At 36.7% G+C, this 20620-nt stretch overlaps 1 long non-coding RNA gene across 2 annotated transcripts; it reads right to left on the bottom strand.

The window, feature by feature from the left end:
• Positions 1–41: 41 nt before the first annotated feature.
• On the bottom strand, positions 42–18938 carry LOC116216500. Of its 2 annotated transcripts, none has more exons than XR_004159373.1 (3): positions 18871–18938; positions 1358–1409; positions 42–1191 (listed from the first exon to the last, which is right to left on the bottom strand). It is a non-coding gene; the product is annotated as an uncharacterized LOC116216500 (long non-coding RNA). The 2 variants fall into 2 exon arrangements; XR_004159374.1 differs by having other exon boundaries at positions 42–1196.
• Positions 18939–20620: the final 1682 nt, after the last annotated feature.

Genomic DNA, 20620 nt, shown 5'->3' on the forward strand with positions numbered 1-20620 from the left:
GGCGCTGCCCCCGCGTCCCTTCAGCGTGACGGGAGATGCCCGGGGAAGGATCTCTCCTGTGGTTCCTACCGGCCGAGGTCTGTTCTACGAGGTCCTTTTCCACACGGATCAATCTCTGGTTTAAAGCCATGCCTCGATTTTTGTCAAAATTCGATATCGGAGCAACACGTTTTCTCCGCCTTTAAGTGTGGCCCTTTGCCTTATTCTGAAGGACTTGGTTACTCCTAAAAAGCAGGTACTCAGAACAAACTGCAGTATTGTCACTAAAGTTTCATGTCCATTGTGCACAATGTTTACCAGCTAAAGTTTTGCACTCACACAGAAGCAGTTCTCTTTTCCCAACCCACTGAATGCCCCTATCCACAGCACAAATCATAACAGAGCAGCTTGCATTCAAAGGGACCACAAAGCCCACCCAGCCCCAACCCCATGCCATGGGCAGGGATACCACTCACCACCCTAGCTGCCCAGGGCCCATCCAACTAGGCCTTGAACTCCAGGGATGGGGCATGACAACTTCACTGGGCAGACAGTGCCAGGGCCTCGCTGCCCTCACAGTGAGAAATTTCCCCAGTCTTAATCTCCCCTCTTTTAGTTTAAAACCTCCCATGGGATGCAGGCCTGCCTCAGCTCAACAGTGAGAGGAAGACACCACAACAACAGGAACATTACTGGGCCTCAATGCCACAAGGGTGGCTCCTGGTGACTGGAGTAAAAGCCAGCAGCAAAAGGGACATGGAGTGCTATCATACAACTAAAAGTGTAAAACTGGGGCTATTACAAGTGATCATAGATGAGAGATTTAGAGCTAACCATGGCTGACCACAAGCCAGGCAGGAGAGGAGGCAGGTAGCTAGAGTGGTATGGACTGAAATTTCCCCTTTAGGACTTGATGCTGCTTTTCCCCTCTGCCATGTTCACATCTTCACATGGAATTAGTGGTACATCAAGTAGCTTTGTAAGAAAACAGAGAAGCCTATACTATACATAGCTCTTAAACCCTGTCGAGACACTTACATTTCTTAGATTTCTGGGGTTTGAAGCAAGGATGAGGTCTGACCTTCTTTGTCCCATTCCCTCCAGCTGCTGGAAGGAAGGAGAGCGAAATTCGAGGAGCTCTTCTTCTGAGATGCACGGCTGGGCAGCAGGCACAGTTGAGGAAGAAGTGGAAAGAAGTTCCAACTGCGCCCACTGTGCTGGGAAAGAGAGGGGGAACAATTCTCAAGAGCAGCAGTGATAAATGTGTGTTCATCCTTCAATCTTATGTGGGGAGAACATTCTGGCAGAATTAATTGCCAGGAAGGAGTTAGTAGAGGTGGGTGTGAGAATTTTTGCAACATGAAAAAGCTTTACTTACAGTCACTTCAGAAATTGTGGAGTTGGCCACCCTCACTGTCACATACACACATCTAGTGAGATAAAGCAAGAAGAGGTTAAAAAAATATGTATCAAAAGACAAACCAAAAATCACAACATAAAACTTCTTTTAAAAGCAGATCACAATATTTGGGATTTGAAGGCTTCTGAGTGTCAATCTCTCAAGGGTGGGAAGACCAATATCACACATACTTATTTTAAATATAAGAATAATCACATGATTTTGCATGGACTTGCAAAAGTGTAAAAAATCAGAATGGGAAAAATAAAACATTTTTCCATGCGAAGAACAGCCATTTCCAGAAAAGTATTTGAGGCTTACACAGTATGCTAATGCAAACAACGGTACTGCTTGTCTTTTTTCCTCAAGTTGATTCTGCTCTATCATCTTTCCACTACTTTCCACCTCTCTGAACTCAAACAGAAAAAGCTTTTCCAAGGAGTTTACGATGATGATTATGTCATTTGTTTGATTTGGCAGGTTTTTTTTGTTTTGCTTTTTAGTAATATATGATGCCTGTACAACTAATTTCTCATTATATTAGTCTCATGCAATTTCTCAGGAAATAAAATTATAATTCCACAGCAAAAAAACTTAATTAACCCAAAGGTTTCCTAGTGGTATCTTGTGCCTTTTCAGAAAAATGAGTTCAGGATAAACCTGTCTCAAATTCTGAAAGACTCGACATCAGGTGCTTCAACAGCTGCATTAGAGGAAGCACTGAGTTATTTTGCACTTGACTTCATCTTCTGTTCCACCTAATGGACCTGCTCACCTACTTTCCCTCCCTTCACTTGAAACTGGCATCTTTCAATTCATTCTTCAAAATCCAGTTGGGATCACACACATTAATATCTAGAACTCCTAATAATCCTTAGAGCATATCTATAGTTAAAGAAAAGGGTTCCGTGTACAAATAACATTGTTATGTAATTAAAGACTGCAGCATTTTATACATCAGCAGTGTAATTAAAAATGTCACAGTACCTAAATCCACACAGAAATAGACCTTCTAATTTGAATGCTCTACTTTTTAAATTACATATTAGCTTTTTTTATTTCAGGTTGCACTTAATTAAATGAGCATCATTACAGTCAAATGATAATTCTGACATTGTTGAAGTTGAAATGCCATATGTTTTTAGAGACCAATTTCCCTAGGTAGCCTACAGTCTGCATGCTTACCAGGTTCTAACTGAAAGTGGCTGTGAAGGAAAAGGAAGGTGCAGTGAATTTAAAAGTCCAGGGTTAAAGAGTAAACGTCTTTCAGAAAATAGCTGAAGTGCTACATTGCACTGTATTCCCCCTTATTTCTCCAAAAGGGTAAAATAGCAAGTTACAAAGCTAGTACATAACATTGTCAAAAACTATCCACTGTGTATTCTTGGAACTCCAACAACATTGAAGATTTTGCTTTTTGAGCATCTGGTGTCTGAGCATCCACTGAGTCCCTCTGTAAAAGCAGAGCAGCACTGGACAAAATCTTGAGGGCCACAGCTGCTTGTCTAAGCAAACAGATGCCAGAGGCAGCACTCCTTGAAGCAGCAGATTATCCTAGAGAACTTCCATCCAGACCATCTCTAGAATTCCCTTCCAGCCCCAACTACTCTGTAACTGTGATATCACAGCTTGTTACCAGTGTCAAGGGGTCTGTGACAGGTCATAAGGAGAGAGCAAAATAGGAACACAAGATGCAGGAAATATTCTTGTTCCTTGAATATCTACCTTGCCATCAGGGATCTCAATCGAAACTCTAAGTCTGCATCACTCCCATCCTTCATTTTTCCATCCCTATTTTCTTCTCCTACATGGGACACTGGATTACCTTAAAAAGAGGCTCTTCCTTCAGGATGATACAGAGCACTTGGCCAACCTGTGCTTCCAAAAGTTGACTGTGGCAGCACAGACAAAGACAGGTCAACAAGCTTGCTTCACCCTGGGAACACCAGCCATCCCTGCTATGCCAGCAATGACAATTGTGCCTCAATACATCTGGCTTGTCCACAGCTCTAGGCTTAAACTTGGTGCAAGGAGCCTGGCTTTCCTTACGACCTTGAAACTCATAGGCTGAAGAATATCAAATCAGCATCTAATAAGGTCTGGAGTTACCAAAGAAACTTGTTGAGGTCCAAATGATCAGAAGATACCACAGTAGTCTCTGATCTTCCCCATTTCATTACAGATAGTACTTACATTGGCCATTTAGCCATAGATAATCTTTTTATTCAAGATTGGAGCAAAAAATAGATTAGTATTTTATTTTAGATGTTTTAGTATCAGCTGTTAGATGAATAGTGGGTCAGCTAACTCCACAGTATATTTCAAGAAGGGAGTGAATATAAAATTATCCATAAGCATATTCTAGTTATATCTCTTGTAACTCGCCCCTTATTTTGATCATGCCGGTTTTTATACTCACAGTTATAGTTTGACTTATTTTCCAAATTATGAACTATGTCATCCCTTTCCACTTTCAAGACATTGACCTCCCATTATGTTTCCTAATCTTTCCTTCATACTGGGACAGTTTGCACTTGAACACTTGTGCAACCTTAGTAGTGTTCTTTAGGAAGCCATCTACTTGTCGATATAACATTCTGCTTTCAGGTAGGAGATCTAGAGAAGGAGGTAGCAAAGGAACAACACTCTTGAGAAATTTAAAATGGTTCAAGTAGCTTACAAAATTCCAGCTGGATAAATTCAAAGTCAATACTATAGGCAGGTCAGGAAAGACCTGTTCAACATACAATAACAGTTCAAACACTCTAACAGCATTAGAATTCATAAAGAATAGGATGATGAATAATTCAGAAAATACAATAATGCCTTTTATTGATCACCCATACAGCTTTGTCTTGAGCTATGTTACTCTACTTACTTTGTAAATAATATCGCAGAACTAGAAACAGATTCTTCAGAACACAAGTAATCCAAGACAAAGAAGAGTTTCCTCTACTTAGAAAGAATTTAGGACTGTAGTCCAGAGATGCAATACAGAAGACGGAACATAGTAACCGCATATAACATGCCTCATGAATACTTCAGAAAGACTGCTTAGAATCTTACATTTTATACTCAAAAAAAAAAACTAGCAATAAACTGAATGAGATTCATAATTACTAAGTGAGCTGTTCTTTCATGTAGCCTCTAGCTAATCTGCAAGCACTGTCACAGGAGGCATTTAGGAACAAGAATTTAACAGGGTGATGAAATGGATTTGTTTTTAAATGGTTGTCAAAATATGTCTGATAACTACCAATAACAACATATGTTGTGAGAAATATCGATCCTATTGTTTCATGACTAATGTCAATGCAAGGCAGTAGACATAGAGATGAGACAAAAATATGAAAAGCAGATATAAACAGTGGATTTCCTACATCTTCCACTAGATCCTAATATGGTTTTTGAAGGGGTAAGCTTTTTTTTTTTAAAGTGGGATATTAGACTAGACAGTTCTTTAATCTCATTTTTTGCTACAGTATAGATCGTACCTATCATTTTAATTCATAAAAGAAAAAAGAAGATACCAAGTTCCTATTTGAATGCAGCTCAAGGCCACCGACTAAAAGTCTACTTATACATTGCAATCTTCATATTCACTCTGGAAGAAAAAAAAAAAGACACCTATATGGTAACATTATTTTGTTTGTAGACCTTTTATTGTGATATCCTCCATCTGCAAAAGCCACTGAAAGTAACAAAAAGCGCATGTAAAGGAAATCTGTAAATATCCAGCCCTTCAAAAGCTAGTGCAATAATCAAATCTGTCCACATAAGTTACATAATAGGTTACATTATATACATACATAAGTAACCTATTCAGGTTACTCTGGTTAACCCTTACTACAGAAACATAAATCTAAAGATAAAATGATTGGTTAGAGTAAATAAATATGTGTAACTGCAGACATATCTAAGAAATTCATGTTCATATTTATCTAAATATCTGCTTTTGGAAAGTTCTTTCATGGTTTAGTTTTTTTCCCCTCAGTAGCTGTTACAGTTATTTTAAAGGAAGTTACCAGGAACTGCAAATGACAGTGGAAGGTAATCTTTCAAAAGTCAAGATATGATCTCAACTCTGAAAATACTTAAAAATAAGCAAAAGCATATATGTACTACTTTCAAGGCTTCTGTGAGACTTTTTAAAAACTCAGAATTAATTGATGAAATAAGATTCTGAGTAGTTTAATTTATGAAAAACCCTAACATTTCCTATTGTTAGTTTTCTAATATTCTTGGCTTCAAAAAAGTCTGTTTGGGTACATGTTTTTATAGTTATTCAACTATGTATTTGACGATCATGAGTTGCTATTTTGCTTGAACTGAGGACAGAATACTCTAGGAAATGTTATCAATAAGTTAGTATTTAAATTTGTTTTGGCTTGAATTGACTTAAACACAAAACTACAGAAAAGTTGAACATTACTCTAGATTTGGACCTCAGGTAAGTTTTGTCCATAGGATACCCGTTTGCCAGATCTATACTGGCAAACATGGAGCCACGGCTGCTCCTGCAGTGGTCCTGCATTTCATCTTTTCATTCTTTTATGGCACATCTTGAGCACATTTTGATGAACACTGCATGTTCCATTCAGAGCTGGACTTGGTGTTGCTTCCTCTCAAACAGATCTCTGTTGAAACGCTCAGTGACCTTAATAGACTGTGTTCTACAAAGAGGGTTTCCTGACTCATGTGAAGCAGTAAGTGGTAATGGTTTCTGTTACATACTTGATAAGAATGCCCAACTGACATCAGAAAGTTGTAAGAATTGGTAATGATCCAGGATTCCATTTGGGGAATTCTGCCAAGAGAAAAGGTTCCCAAGATATTGGATCAAGTGTTGCTTCTGAACCAAGGCAGGAGGGACTGAACCACTACCACAGACAAGAGATCTCTCTGGTCATGAAATCCAGTGATTCCGGATGAATGACAGACAGAGGTGTTGGAGCTCAGAGCCTGGAATGGTTTTGTGGAGAGAGACTGGGTGTGTGAGCTGAGTCAGGTCCTGGCTCTGCGTCATACTTTATAAACATAGTGATTGTGGATTGAAAGCATACCTTAATCCTATGGCAGCTACAGCTAAGGAAAGGAGAACTGCAGAGCAAATGTAGCTGGCAAACCCAGCCCAGCCTTTGCCCTTGTTAGTGAGGCCTACTTGACACTTGGAAATGCTTCTCTAGAGAATGTGAGAATTATCTTATTTATTTTTAGAGAAAAGGCATTGATATTAATTAAAAAATAAGTTCCAACTCCAGAAGTTTTCTTCAGATCTACCCATTGATAGAAATTCAAGCACTGCTGATGCATTTCTGGATCAGAATCTTATAGACAACTTCTACATCAACATTTCAGACATATGTTTGAGGACCACCTCATCATAAAGAGTCTTAATGTAAATGTTTCCTTTTTTTCCAGAGTAGAGTCTACTAGAGCAGGTGGCTCAGAACTGTGTCCAGTTGAACTTTGAATACCGCCAAGGAAGACAACTCCAAATTATTCTGGACATTCTGTCAATGGCCAGTCATCCTGACAGTAAAACTTTCTGAAAAGTATTTGCTATCTTATATTTTGTGCCCATTGCTCCTTTCCCCTTCACTGAGCAGCACCAAGAAGTCTATCTCCATCTTCTCTGCTCCCCGCACCAATCAGGTATTTATACACATTGTTAAGATCTTCCCTTAATCTTCTGGAGCTCAAAAAACCCCAGCCTTTTCAATCTTCCTCATGTGAAAATCCTCCAGAAACTTAATCAACTTCATGGCCTCATGTTGGACTTGCTCCTGTACGTCCACGTCCCTGTAGTGCTAAGAAGTCCTCAAATGGAGAAAACATTCAGATGGAATCTCAGCTGAAGCACTGAGTAGAGGGCAGGAATAATCAACACTCTCCGGCCAGCTTTGCCACAAGGGACATTGATGCTATGTTCAACTTGTCCACCAGGACCTGCTTTTCTACCAATTTTCCAAACAGCCACCAGCATGTACTGGTGTATGAAATTAAGTCCTTCCCAGATCCAGGGTACTGTATGTCTCTGCTAAACTTAATGAAATTCATGATCCTAGTAAGACTGTTTGAATTACAGCATGACCCACTGGTATATCAGCCACTCTTCCATTTTTGTATCATCCACAAATCAACTCCATCCCATCATCTAGGTCATTAAAGAGGCTGAACAGCACTAATCCCAATGTCAGCTGCTGGAGTACACCGATAGTGTTTGGCTGCCAGCTAGGCTTTGTGCTACTGATCACAACCTTTGGAACCTGGCAAGTCATTCTGTTTTCAAAACACCTCAGCTTTACTAAGCTCATACTTCATCAGCTTGCCTAAGAGGAAGTTTTGTGAGACACCATCAAAAACCTCCCTAAAGTCAAGAGAAAAGCATTCACTGCTCTCTGTTCATCCACTATTAACACTTGTTTCACAGTAGGAAGGCTGTCACATTGGTCAAGTACTTTACCTTTATAAAACCACAGTGACTAACTCCAATCATCCAATCAGCCCTGGATGCTTTCCTTTCTCTTCTTGAAAGTAGGAATGATTGCTTTCCTCCAGCACCTTCTTTCCTCACCACAATCTTTCAGAAATTATTGAAAGCGGCCTTAAACCCAGTTGAACCAATGTTTTCCAAGTGGATTAAAGTGCTATGCATAAGCCTGGACCAGATGATTGGACATAACTGAGAACAAAATAAAATATCTGATAGACCAACAATCACTAAGGAATTAAAGACAGAAGAAAAATCAATATTAGTGTTTCGTTGCATATTTGACTTCTTGATATTTTTGATGGCACTGTAAATAGGATCAAGTGTTCTTCCTACAATCTATCACTTCTAATTGTGCATCATAATTAAAACAATGTCTTATTAGTAGGTATCAGGTAACAAACCATACATTCTTAAATCCCGTTGGATCTTCAAATGTATCCTAAATGATTATATCATTATGGTAGCATTAGAAAAAAACTGGTTTACTAATCCAAATATTTCCAAACTGTTCTAATTTGGTTGGTTTTTTTTTGTTTTGTTTTTGTTTGTTTTTGAGCCAAAAGGAGGTATGCTTACTAAATACCACTTACATTTTACCTCAACTAGTTATGGAAAAATCCCAAATTTCTTCAGGATTGCTAGAAAAGAAAAATAATGTAATAATAAACATTATTTCCTATTTGTGTGAAGTTGAAACATTTTCCATGGGGTTTTTCAGCAAACACTTAGTATAACAAAGTGCTTTTCTATTCCTTGTCAGTATCCAGTTCACAAATAGCAAAAGATACCTGTTTCTTGTACTAAATTGCTTTCTTAAAAAGCATTTGTGTAAACATTAGTGATCAACTGGTAACCGAATATGCTGTGGTGCATATTCAGATCCAATATAGCTCTCGATTATTCAGATGGATGATTCTTGGTTTAATAGCCATTTATAAATTACATGACTGTATTAAACACTTTCTATGGTATATTTAAATACAGTGCAACAGAAAGCATCCATTAAATGAATCTTCTAATTTAAACAGAGAACAAATTTGATCATGAATTTTCTACCACTGCTGTCATCTCCTGCCTCTCAGATGCATAATTATTGGTCATGTGAGTTATTTACATCGTTACTGAGAAACCACCCATGCAGCTTGAAACAACCACATAATGAATTGCTCATAGTCATGCTAATTACATGAACATTGGATTATTGTGCTCACATTATTGCTTACTGCAGTAAATTATATGTAATAATTATCACAACATTAGTCTAATAGAATATTGGTGCAGTACCTCACATTCACTTTTAAGGTAGAACCAAAGAGTATTGAACCAAGAAACTGCATACTCCTATGCATAAGGTAATTGAAGATAATACACAGAGAGAGAAAGAGAGAAACAAAAAATACCCATTAGCATCTAGTCATTATGTTACTGTGTATGTTCATGCATCCTCATCCCAATTTTCATTGCTTGACATATTTCCCATCTCCAAAAAAAAACAAAGTAAAAAAGCATTGAGCGTGAGAAGTTATGGAAAAGAGTGATGATGGAGGAGAGATTTAAAGGAGCAAGACTCTATTCAGAAGAGGACATTTCTGTCAATTCTGATTGAGACTTATGAAATATGAGAGCTATACAGGCAGCAGATAGAAAGTGGCCATTGTTTTCTGCAGTGCAAAAACTAACAGACATAACAGACACCTAATAAACTATCATCCAAGCAAGCTAAAAGCAAAATACTTTTTACAACAACAAAAAAATGCAACAATATAATTAAACTGTGGTGTTCACTGCTAGTCACTGTTATGGAAACCAAGTATAAATGCATTAAAATTGGACTAGAAAAAAACAACAAAGAATTAGTTAATTAAGGGTTATTAAACACAGTAATCGGGAAATAAAAGCTATTTCAGGAAGCTTCAAGCATGTTGGTCTGTGGAAATGAGTTACACCAGAAGGAGTATAATTCTATACATGCTCTGTTCTTATGTGCCTTCTCTAACCTTACATACCAAGCCTTATCAGAGGTAAAAAATATTTGCAAGACAGTGTGAACAATTTCATGATTTTTTTATACTTACAGGAAAGAGATAAATCTTAGTCATAATTGTAGCATGTCCTATTACTATTGTGTTATTCCAGTATTTTACTATCAATGATTTTCATTATAACTCCATATAACAGTAGGAGCTTAAGTTAGTTTTTTATTATCTGCCTGAGAAAAAAAAAAAAGCAAAAATAAAACAAAACACTTTCTTATGACCCTGAAGAAGTAAAGTCTTTGTGATACCAATCACGTGTTTTTCACTAGCAATTCATTTTATTATTAGAACATCTGTAAGTGTCTGATTATCCAACAGTGGAGTGTTCAGACTGGTCATACACTGATCATTTATTTATTGATTCAAGACAGTGTAATGCCTAAAATTCAGAGGTGGCTAAAGGTAACCAAAGGAACTACATAAATGTGTTATGGATATACTTTAAGGATACAAAATCCAGACAGGTCTACATCAAGTACTAATTGAAAATAAATGAGTCTTTGGAAAGGAAGTGGAACACAGAGAGGAAGTCACTATTACTTTTAAAGATAGGATAGAAAGAGCCACAGAAGTGAGAAATAGGTAGACCCAACATCAGTGTCATGTTGAGCAGCAAAGTCAAAAAAGAAAAAGCAATAGTCTGATAAAGGAATACAACAGAATGATTACATGACTTGGTGGAGAGCACTCAAAGACAGCTGTAACAGCAGTGTAGGAGTATTTTGGAAAGTTATCAATTTATAGAGAAAAGAGTAAGAATTATAAGGTAATCTAATACAGAACATAATTAGAAATTGTTCTTACAAATGATATACAATTATAAAACAATTAAGAGAGTACTTCAGAGAGCTCCTTCATAGTGAAGTAGATAAAAAGCAAAAACAAAAACTGGCCATTTTCTAGACACCTGAGACATTAAGGATCAAGTAACATTTTTAAATGTAAGATTCAGTACAAGTATGAATTTCAAAACATAATCATAATTCCCAGGAGCAAAGCTTGAAGCGTTCATAATTGTCATGTGGAAGTACTAATAACAGGAGAAAAAAACATAATGAAAGTTCATAAACTGATTATATTGTCCTGTGAATTTGAAAATATCCAAAGGAATGAAGAATGAAAACATGCCTGATTAAGAAAGAAAGGAAGGAAGAAATGATGAAAGAAAGGGAGAGAGGGAGAACAACGTTAAAAAAAACCACGCAACTAGGAAAAAACATTTGCAATGATTCCTGACTGTGAAATCCTGTTTTGTTTTGTTTGTTTTTAAGTTTTTTTTATTATAGTTTTAAATTTTAAGTTGAAGAGAAAATGTAGATTTCCGGATCTGTGAAAAGTTGATCCATTTTAAATTAAACATGCTCCATTCATTGATTGCTTGGGAAAAATAATCGATAAGAGCTATACAAGTATTTTGATTAAGAAAGGTCATGGTAATACACATTATGAGGTTGTAGGGAGATCAGTACTCGTTTTGTCTGCTATCAATACCTAATTAAGCCAGGGAACTGTTTTTCTGCCATTGTCAATGAAGTAGCTGTGCAAGTGTCCCTTTCCTTACCGAATTAACAGGGCTGGGAGGAAATGAATCATTTTTTTCATTAGTCTAATGATCTCTGACACTGTAGAAGGAGAGAGGGTGTGGTATAACCTAACATTTAAAGAAAATCAGCGCTGGAAGATATACTTCCACAGACCCTATTTGATCTAAACCTTAGTAGGGATAACTGGAAATCTTTTCAGGCAAATATGCTTTGCCTCCTACATCAATTCTCAGGTCTGAATCAAAAGCTGCAGAACGTACACTGTACACAGACTGCAAAAATTGTCCTGAGTTTAAATGAGTAATTTCTTTATATTGTATGTAAGTAAGACATGGAACTCTACTGAAAGAGACTGAGTCTAAATCTTTCCAAGGGTTCAAACAAGAGTTTCACAAGGTTGTGGGATGATGGGGGGAATCTGTTGGTGTCTACTAGACTCAGAAGCGACTGTAACTTCAGGAAGTTCCTGAACAATCCTTTTCACAGCTAGAAGTTACTGAAGTCTGAATGAGGGTTTAAAGGAAGCATCAAGATATTTTATTCATTTTTTATATACTTACTACTGTAACCTTATAGCTCTGCCAATAAGGTACTTTAGATATTTTTTTTTTTTGTTAGTGTATGTGCAAAAAACTTATGTGAAAATATTATTTTGTTCTGGGGTCAGATGATTAACCAGGTTTTCTCAGCTGAAACAGCAAAATTGCTCAGCTGCCAGGCGTGTGTTGCCTGCCCTGTAGATAAAAGCTTATTTTCTCCATTATGTTACCTGACTTATCTTAGTTTTTGTGTAGCTTTGAGAAACTGTGTATTCTTTTGCTTATGAAGACAACATGGCAATAAGATGTAGCAAACTTAAGTAACTGTAGTATAACCAAGTCTGGTGAAGTCACCGGTGAAAAGTAACTCAAAGCAAATCCAAGTCTAAGAATGAGCCTTCAACATTGTATTACTCTTTCCAGTGCCAATACACAGCTTGTCGTAACAATTCACTGGAAGGATATTACTAATGACCTTTAATAGAATTAAGAGATTTGGATTATAAATGGTAGGGTTGTTACAACCAGCTTAAAAATAAGTGGCTGCTGTATTTGATTAGGCTGTGACAGCATTAGATTACCAGTAAATCCTGGTCTTGGATCCTCACAAGCAGCACGGTCTCTTGGTTCCCTGTCATAACCTTCTGTGGGTAATACTAAGCATCCGCTATGGGACAGTGTTAGAGGGAGGTAACCAGAAGCTTTGAGAAAACTGTCTCAACATCCCCTAAATCTATTTCAGAGCGTTCTCATCTCAGACAGAAGAAATCTGCATGCATTATAACACTCCTGCCATTATAATTTGAGATGCTGGAGAGTTTCGGAAATCTTGGAGGACATCTTAAGACTGGTAATAGAAAGTAGATATCTTTTCAACAAACAGATCAAGTACTTCAGTTTAAGTTTTCACCCACCTGATTCAAATCCCCAGTTTGATTCCTTCCACTGTATTAAAGCAGTAGTTAAATACAGTGGCACATATGCACCACTGGAAAGTGAGCTACAAAACCATTCCCTCTTTCTTGCATTTCTGCAAGAGAATTATCAATTAACTAGTGAAGCAAAATAAAAACAGAAGGATAAAGAACAGCCCTTATTTAGTGACTGTGAACCTGTCCAGAAGCTGAAAAAGATCTGATTTTGAAGCTGACCAGATGACTTCTCGCCAGTTAAGAAGAGATTGTGTCATCCAAGAAAATATATTCCTTTCAGACAATTTCTATACTGAAACAACATAAAAACAGTTATGACACAACAAGAATGGTCTTTTGTCTCTAAAAAAGGAAGGCATCCATAACAATGATGAAAAAGCACAAAAAATATTAGTGTTAGCACTACGCCAGCCAGATTTACACGTGAAAAATTAGTTAAAGACAAAACAACTTAAATTACACAATTGTTCCTAGAAGCTCTGATTTAGAAATAAGGTCACTCTTATTATTATTGAGTCAGTTCCCAAGACTGTCTAAATACTGATAGCTCCAATTGAAACAAGTCCCACAGTCCTCAAAGTTCAAAGGACTGAACAACAACTTTACGCAGACTACTTCTGCAGGTATGTATGCTCAGTGTTCCTAGGGGTATGATTTACAGAACCCATCAGAATCAGAAGTAAGGTGACTCTACTTTGGCTTATTCATTCAGCTATATGGATTTCAAAAAAAAAAATTAAATTACAATCCTTTTGTATTAACACTACAAATTAACTTGAGTAAATTCTATATTATGCATCATTCGATTTATAAATGCTTACAGCATTCCTTGGCAAACAGTTTCACCTCTATGAATTCCTACAAAATACCAGAACATTTTACATGCACAGATGATACATAAGGCTATTCTGGTGACTAGCTGAGAATATGCTCTTGATGATCACAGCCATTCATCACAGACTGAAAATATGGAATTTCCAGTGGCAAAGGCAGAGTCTGAGAATTTTCCAATAAGTGGGATGATAGTGTAAAAGAGAACTGCAGAAAAAGTACACTTGTGAGATGCAAATACAATTTAATTTCTGTGTTCTTCTAATTTGCATTGCAAGAAGTAACTGAATCTATTCTTCTGTTTAAGTCAGATTCTTTAAATAGCTTAATTAACAATTCAGGAAATTTCTAGGGGAAAAAAAACATCATAGCTTTAAACATGAAAAACCAGAAACATGGTGTGAGCAATACAATCACTGTTGAAGGAATCATCTGTGTCAGTTCTTTGTCAACACTCTCACTCTGCTTTCCCTTCCTCTACTTCTGATCTAAAGAACATTAACAATGCAGATCATAGAGGATTTGCATTATCTCACACCCCCCCGCCCTCTTCCCCTAGCTCCCAAAAGCATTTATTAGACCATTATATAGCTGATGCTGTAACAGAATGTTTACTAAATACCTATTATTTTAATGAGCTCTGAAGTGAGACTGGAACCTGTGAAAATGTCCAAGAATTCGCTCTGATTAATATTGCATGCTTTCTGATGTTGCAAACAAAGTTGAAGAATAAGCAGCAGAGAAACTGCAAATAAAAGAATGATTAATAAATGATATGTTGCCAATAGATAAAAAAACTAGGACTTCCTATAACAAAGAGGGCCTCTTTACTGTCAGAGGAAATTATGCATAAGAAGGAAGGAACCACAACAAGCATTACTGAGTTTGAAGGTCTTCAAACCTTTGTTCACAGTGAGTTCTGGCTTCTCTTGAAAGCAAATTAAAACAAAGTATGTGATGCCTTCAACCTGAGAATAAAACTGATTTCAATTTACCAGGGTACACGGGGACTTAAACCAGAGGATCTAGCTCAGATGTAACATTCATCCTGACTGAAATCCCACTTGATTAAATATATTCTTTTGATAATACAGTCATTCCTAATATAAAATATTAACTGCCATTTTGGTCCAAGATAGAATTTTCCTCTTCTCTCATCTATAAATAATTGCTTTACTTTGCTTTATTGCTGAAAACATTGCTTAACTTTGCTAAAGCAGGGGATATAATTACCATAACATTGTTACTGTTAATGTAAGCAAGGCAATAGCATTAATGTAATCACAAAGTTGAAAAATCAAGTGCTGAAAATGCCAGAGCAAAAGCTGAAAGCTTTAGCCATGCCTCAGATTACATCTGTATTCTCAAGAAACAGTAAAATATTATTAAATAATGTGGAATACCTTATCTAGAATAACAAACCCGTGCTTTTCCATCAATCTGGAGGCTATACAGACTAATGTGATCTACAAAGCATGCTGTATTTATGAAAAGTTGGATATGGGCATGAAAGAAAAGGAAGAGTTAAGCCAAAATTTAAGAAAACCTTATATTTGGAGCTTGCATTCTGTCCAAAAAAGTGAGTAGGATGTATTATGTGAATGGATTGCTGCTAACTTGGAACAGAGAAAAATGTAGCTGTAGGCTGGTGCCAAATAATTACGTAAGTTGAAGGCAAGCAACAGAATTGTGCAAAGTATCAAGAAAAATAAAATAAATTTGGTATCAAAATACACAGCAGTGTGAATTACAGGTTGTGTCATACAGTCAGCTGGACTGTGAAAGAGTAAAGCATACAACTTAATGCTTTGCCACTAGCATGTTGGCAGAAACAGTAAAATAATTTTGCCACAAAGACAGATAAGTGTTGAGAGTTGCACATTTCATGGAACATAGATGGTACAAAGACTATCTTCCTGTTCTCTTGATATGGCTGCTACTTATAGGGAAAGGCAGTAAGCCTGAGTATGCCTGGGATCAGTACAGCTCATCTCAGGGAACAAAAACCCACATTTTTCAGAAGAACATTCATGATGGTTGTGGTTAACAGCCTTAGTTGGAGCCCAAGACAAAGTGGTGCAATTCTGGATTTGTTATAGATTTGTGGAATTGTATCATTTCAGGGAAGTAATTTCTTAGCTTTCCAAAACTGTCATGAAAATTTATAGATTTGTTTACTACTGGAGTACATTGCATTTACTGATGCTGCTGTTGCTAAGAATGGTGCAGAAAGCACTACTTTTACAATGTTTAAACTGTCTCAATAAAAGTAACACTCGCCTTGTTGGTCTGGAATACATACAAAATAAGCAACATTTCCTGATGAACTGTGCAGAGTAAGGTGTAAGCACAAGAACAGACATCCAGCAGTGCCACAGTGTTGTGAGATGTCAGTCACAGTTGCCTATTCTTGGAAGGATGGAACTGGTTTCTCATTCTTGGGTTAGTATATTTCTGCTATTTCTATAATTTTGCTTTAATGCTGTACTTGTCTTGCCAAACATCCATTGTACTCTCTTCTCACACCTGTCTCTACCCCGCATGCCTAACAATTCCAACCCAGGATTTCTTTCATGCATTTAATTGCAGGCATATAAATTAACCATAAGGCTCCTTCTTTGCTCAGTTTTGTTTTCATTTCTTTTTGTTGTTCTGGCTTTGATATCCATATTAGAAGTGCTTTCTGCTCTTAGAAAAGGCACTTTTTCCTTAAGAAAAAGTAAAATAAAAAGAAATAATACAGGGACAGATGAAACAGATGAGTAAAACAGCATTAAAAGGAAGGAACAAAGGCATAAAGACCAAGGCATGAGATGTCGTATAAGAAATATAACAATAAAACTTGTCATGAGAAATGATTTTTCAACTTTCTGAAAAACTGTGTAACCAAAACTAAAGATCTACTGAGTACGAGGGGATGCTGTGGCATACCCTGCAAAGAGGCTTAATGGTTAGGTATAGTTTTTTTCCAAGGTCAATTGCAATCACTAATAGAGAGGGAATATCTGGATAGAACAGATGTTTTCAAATCAACTAGACCCAATTTAATTTCATCCTTGGCACTGGCTAGTGATATGTAATTTCTGTCCATGTCAGAGTAACAGTCTCTTGAGAAAGAAGATGCATGTAATAAAGTTTTTAATACTGTTCCACATGATATTCTCATAACAAACTAGGGAAATAGTCCACAGATTAAAATATTATAGAGTGAGTACAGAATTGCTACAGATAAGAAAAAAATCAAAAGAATAGCCAAAAGAATAGCTATTTCTGACTCCATGCCTGAATGAATGATCTAGGAAAGTGCTGGACAAGTCTGTCCTAAATCTTGTTCTGTATCATATTTTCTTGCACACCCTGGGGTCAAGAACTTTTTTTTCCTAATCTGTAAGGGAGATTAAACTGGAAGAATAGTCAGGTGTATCTGAACTAAAAATAAAACTGAAGAAACTGAAGACATGTTATAAAAAGTAGGATTCCGCTGAGCAGGGAGAAACAAGTGCTGCGATGTGTAGGCAGAAGTAATCCACTTCATATAAAAAACAAAACTGGCTGTTTGATATAGACCTAAAAGGATGAAGGCTGTAAAGGGTTGTTACAGAAGAGGAATCACGCATGATACATTCACTCGAAAAGCTACACATTCAGCTGGATTTTATAAGCAGAAATACAGCCTGTAAACCATATTCAGTGATTTTACCACTCCACTCAGCACTGCTAGGGTAGCAACTAGTGTACGATGTTCAATGTCAGGCACTGCTGTTTAGGGAGAAACCAGACCAGATTAAATGTAACCTATGAAAGAAAAATGAGAATGAGCAAAAGGCTGGAAAAACTTAGAGTGTCTCAGGTGGGAAAGAAGAGGAAAAAATTTTAAAAGAAAAGAATAATTGGATAATATGACAAACAGAGAAGTAGCAGACTGGTTTAACAAGGAAGATTTTAGGGATCCTGGGATATTTTTGTGTATATGAAAAGGCTCTCACATCTACACCACTGAAACAAGTTAGAGAGTGGATGGCAGGATATGCACAATGATAAATTATCTTATCTTGAGCCATAGGATGGACTAACTGACCTCTTCAGGCTTCTCCTCCAGTCCTACCATGATCATTGCAGTGATGTGATCATGAAATTCAGACAACTGCAAGTTCCATACTTAATGACTAGTTTTAATACTTGAGATCTTCCAAGCAACTCTGAAATAAGCAATAAACTGGGGAAAAAATTAATTGTGAAAAACTTAATTCTACATTGTGTTATTTTTTCATAAGCTATTGCCCACTAGCAGTGTCTTATGTAGACTTTAAATACATTTCACCAGGTGGTGCTGTAACACATAACCTTCAAAACCTTCCCCTACCACCTGTGCACGTGGCAGTCTTAGGAAAATATCTGTGGGTTGTGCAAAGCTGTCTGTAGAGACAGAATTGCTTTTAACAGTCACTCTTTGGTACAAAAGTAAGAGTTCTAGAAAGATTCATTTAGGGACTATTTTTATTCTATGGGATAAATAACTCCTCTGCAGTTCAAGGATAGCAAAGTTAAGCTTTACACTTACACTAAACAACAATATTCTTTTGTAGACTATACGATTCTGCATTCTATAAGCTTTTTTTTTAAATATATTTTCTTCTAAACTTTCTTTTTCCTAAAAAATTAAGACATTTGTGTGTGTGTATATATATATATATGTATATATATATATATATAATAAAAACATACATATATGCAATATAACAATTAGACAGTTTTTCATAAAAGCTATAAAAAAAAATTATCACAAACTATAGGCTAAAAGTGACTTCTGAATCATCTAATCCAAGGTTTCTATACCAAGCAGGATCATGCAGACCAGGTTGTTCAGAACCTGGAGAGTGGACAAACATTTCACAGCCTCTTTAGGCAAATTGCTTGAGTGTGTAACAACTTTAAATAAAATGCTTTCCTTCAACTGAATTGTAACTGATTTTTTTGTTACTTATGTCCATTGCCCCGCATACAATTAACAAATGTACAGTTAGAAGAACTGTGTGGTTAGGATGGTATTTTACAGGTTAATAGTTAGAAAGATTATTGTGGTGGAAAGAGATAACCAAAAATGAAATGCTCACCCACATCCTGGGCTCACGTAGAAAACTCCAAAGAGAGGGATCCCCAGAAAGAATTCTTTCCCCAGTCAGCCCATAAATGGGCTTAAAAAGCTCCACCTCTCCCGGTCACACAGCTGAATTGCCTCCACCTGTGCTCCTATGGCTGACTCAGTCCTTGCCTCAGGTGATCAGTCAGAGGTTCAGGCTGTACTCAACAGTTCCCATACACCCCTGTGTTTCCACTCTGCACATATGAGAAAAGTCTGGCTCCATTTTTTCTATACTCCTCTATTAAGAACTTTAAAAAAGCAGTAAGAAGTCCTGATGACTTCTCAAGGCTTAAAAAAAACCCAGCTTTTTCTGCCTCTCTTGATATTTCATGCATTCCAGCCCCTAATCAGCTCCGCTGGACTCACTGCAATAGGGCATCATGTAGATGCAGCTTGTGCTCCTGCTGTATATCTTGTCTTGTCTCCATCTGTCTTTTAGAACAGCTGTATCCAACATGTGGCCACGGGACACAATGTAGACCCACAAGATCATATATTTTTAACATTTTTGTGAGACTTTTAGCAATATTTTCATGAGTCAATTGCATGAAGCTCAAACATGAACTGTGTGGGCAACAGTGGAAAGCTGAGGAAGGGAGGGTGTAGTGCAGTGCTAACCCCAGTTCTCACACCCTCCATACACAGTTGAATTGAAATGCATGTACTACATGCCACATGCATTTGTGCCACTTGACGAGTAAAATACAGTGATTACTGTTAATATTTCAACCCATCTACATGTGTGTGTATGCCTGTGAAGACACAGTTTTTGTTACTAAACAGACACGTTTTCTTATTTAATTATTGAAGTTGGAACTGTGTTATTTTGTAAAATTATTTAGTAAGTTAACATGTTCACTGCAGAAGAAGTATCCAGAATGCTTGTGCAGTGCTGACAGATTTTGTAATTTTCAACAGCCCCGAATGCTTACAAAATGGAGAAAATGAAATTAAGTCATTTACAGAATCAGAATCAGAAGGAAAATTTATGCCAGAACCTGAAGACAAAAAATGGCTTACAGATTCAGCATGTTTTGGTAGATTTGGCAGCTCATTTAAATGAGTTAAGCATGTGTCTTCAAGGTGAAAATCAACTTATCTGTTCTATTTTTCAAACCATAACAACATTCAAAAATATATTATGGCAAGCTCAAGTTATGGCAAATAATTTTATGCACTTAAATATGTATGGTAAACACAGTCCTGTGAACAATGAAAAATATACCGTTTTGATTCACAAATTTAAGAACAGGTTTCAAGATTGAAAAAAAAAAAAATCAATTTTATGGTGTGACTCGCTTTTTGGTCACCAATTACCTGCAAATTTTCAAATGGTATGTGTGGAGTTGCAATCAGACATTCAACTAAAAAATTTGTTCACGTGTCTTTACAGACTTTTATAAGCCCTCTCTTACCAGAGAAAAATATCCCTCACTTCACGACCACACCTTATTCATGTCATCACTTTTTGGCAGTACATACATTTGCGAACAACTGTTTTCAAAAATGAAGCACAAGAATAGAAAAAGTAAATAAAAAATTTCTGATGAGAACCTCATGAGAACTCACTAGGAATTGCAACCACTTCTGCCAAACCAGACACTGCTGCATTACTTTTATAAAAACAAGGTCAAATATCCCACTAGTTATGTTTTTGTTGCCCTCTTCTTTTATGTTTAATAAAAAATATGTTAAAAAAAAGTTTTGTTACTTATAGATAT

This window comes from Meleagris gallopavo, chromosome 3, assembly GCF_000146605.3.
Source record: "Meleagris gallopavo isolate NT-WF06-2002-E0010 breed Aviagen turkey brand Nicholas breeding stock chromosome 3, Turkey_5.1, whole genome shotgun sequence".
In the NCBI taxonomy this organism is placed as follows: domain Eukaryota; kingdom Metazoa; phylum Chordata; class Aves; order Galliformes; family Phasianidae; genus Meleagris; species Meleagris gallopavo.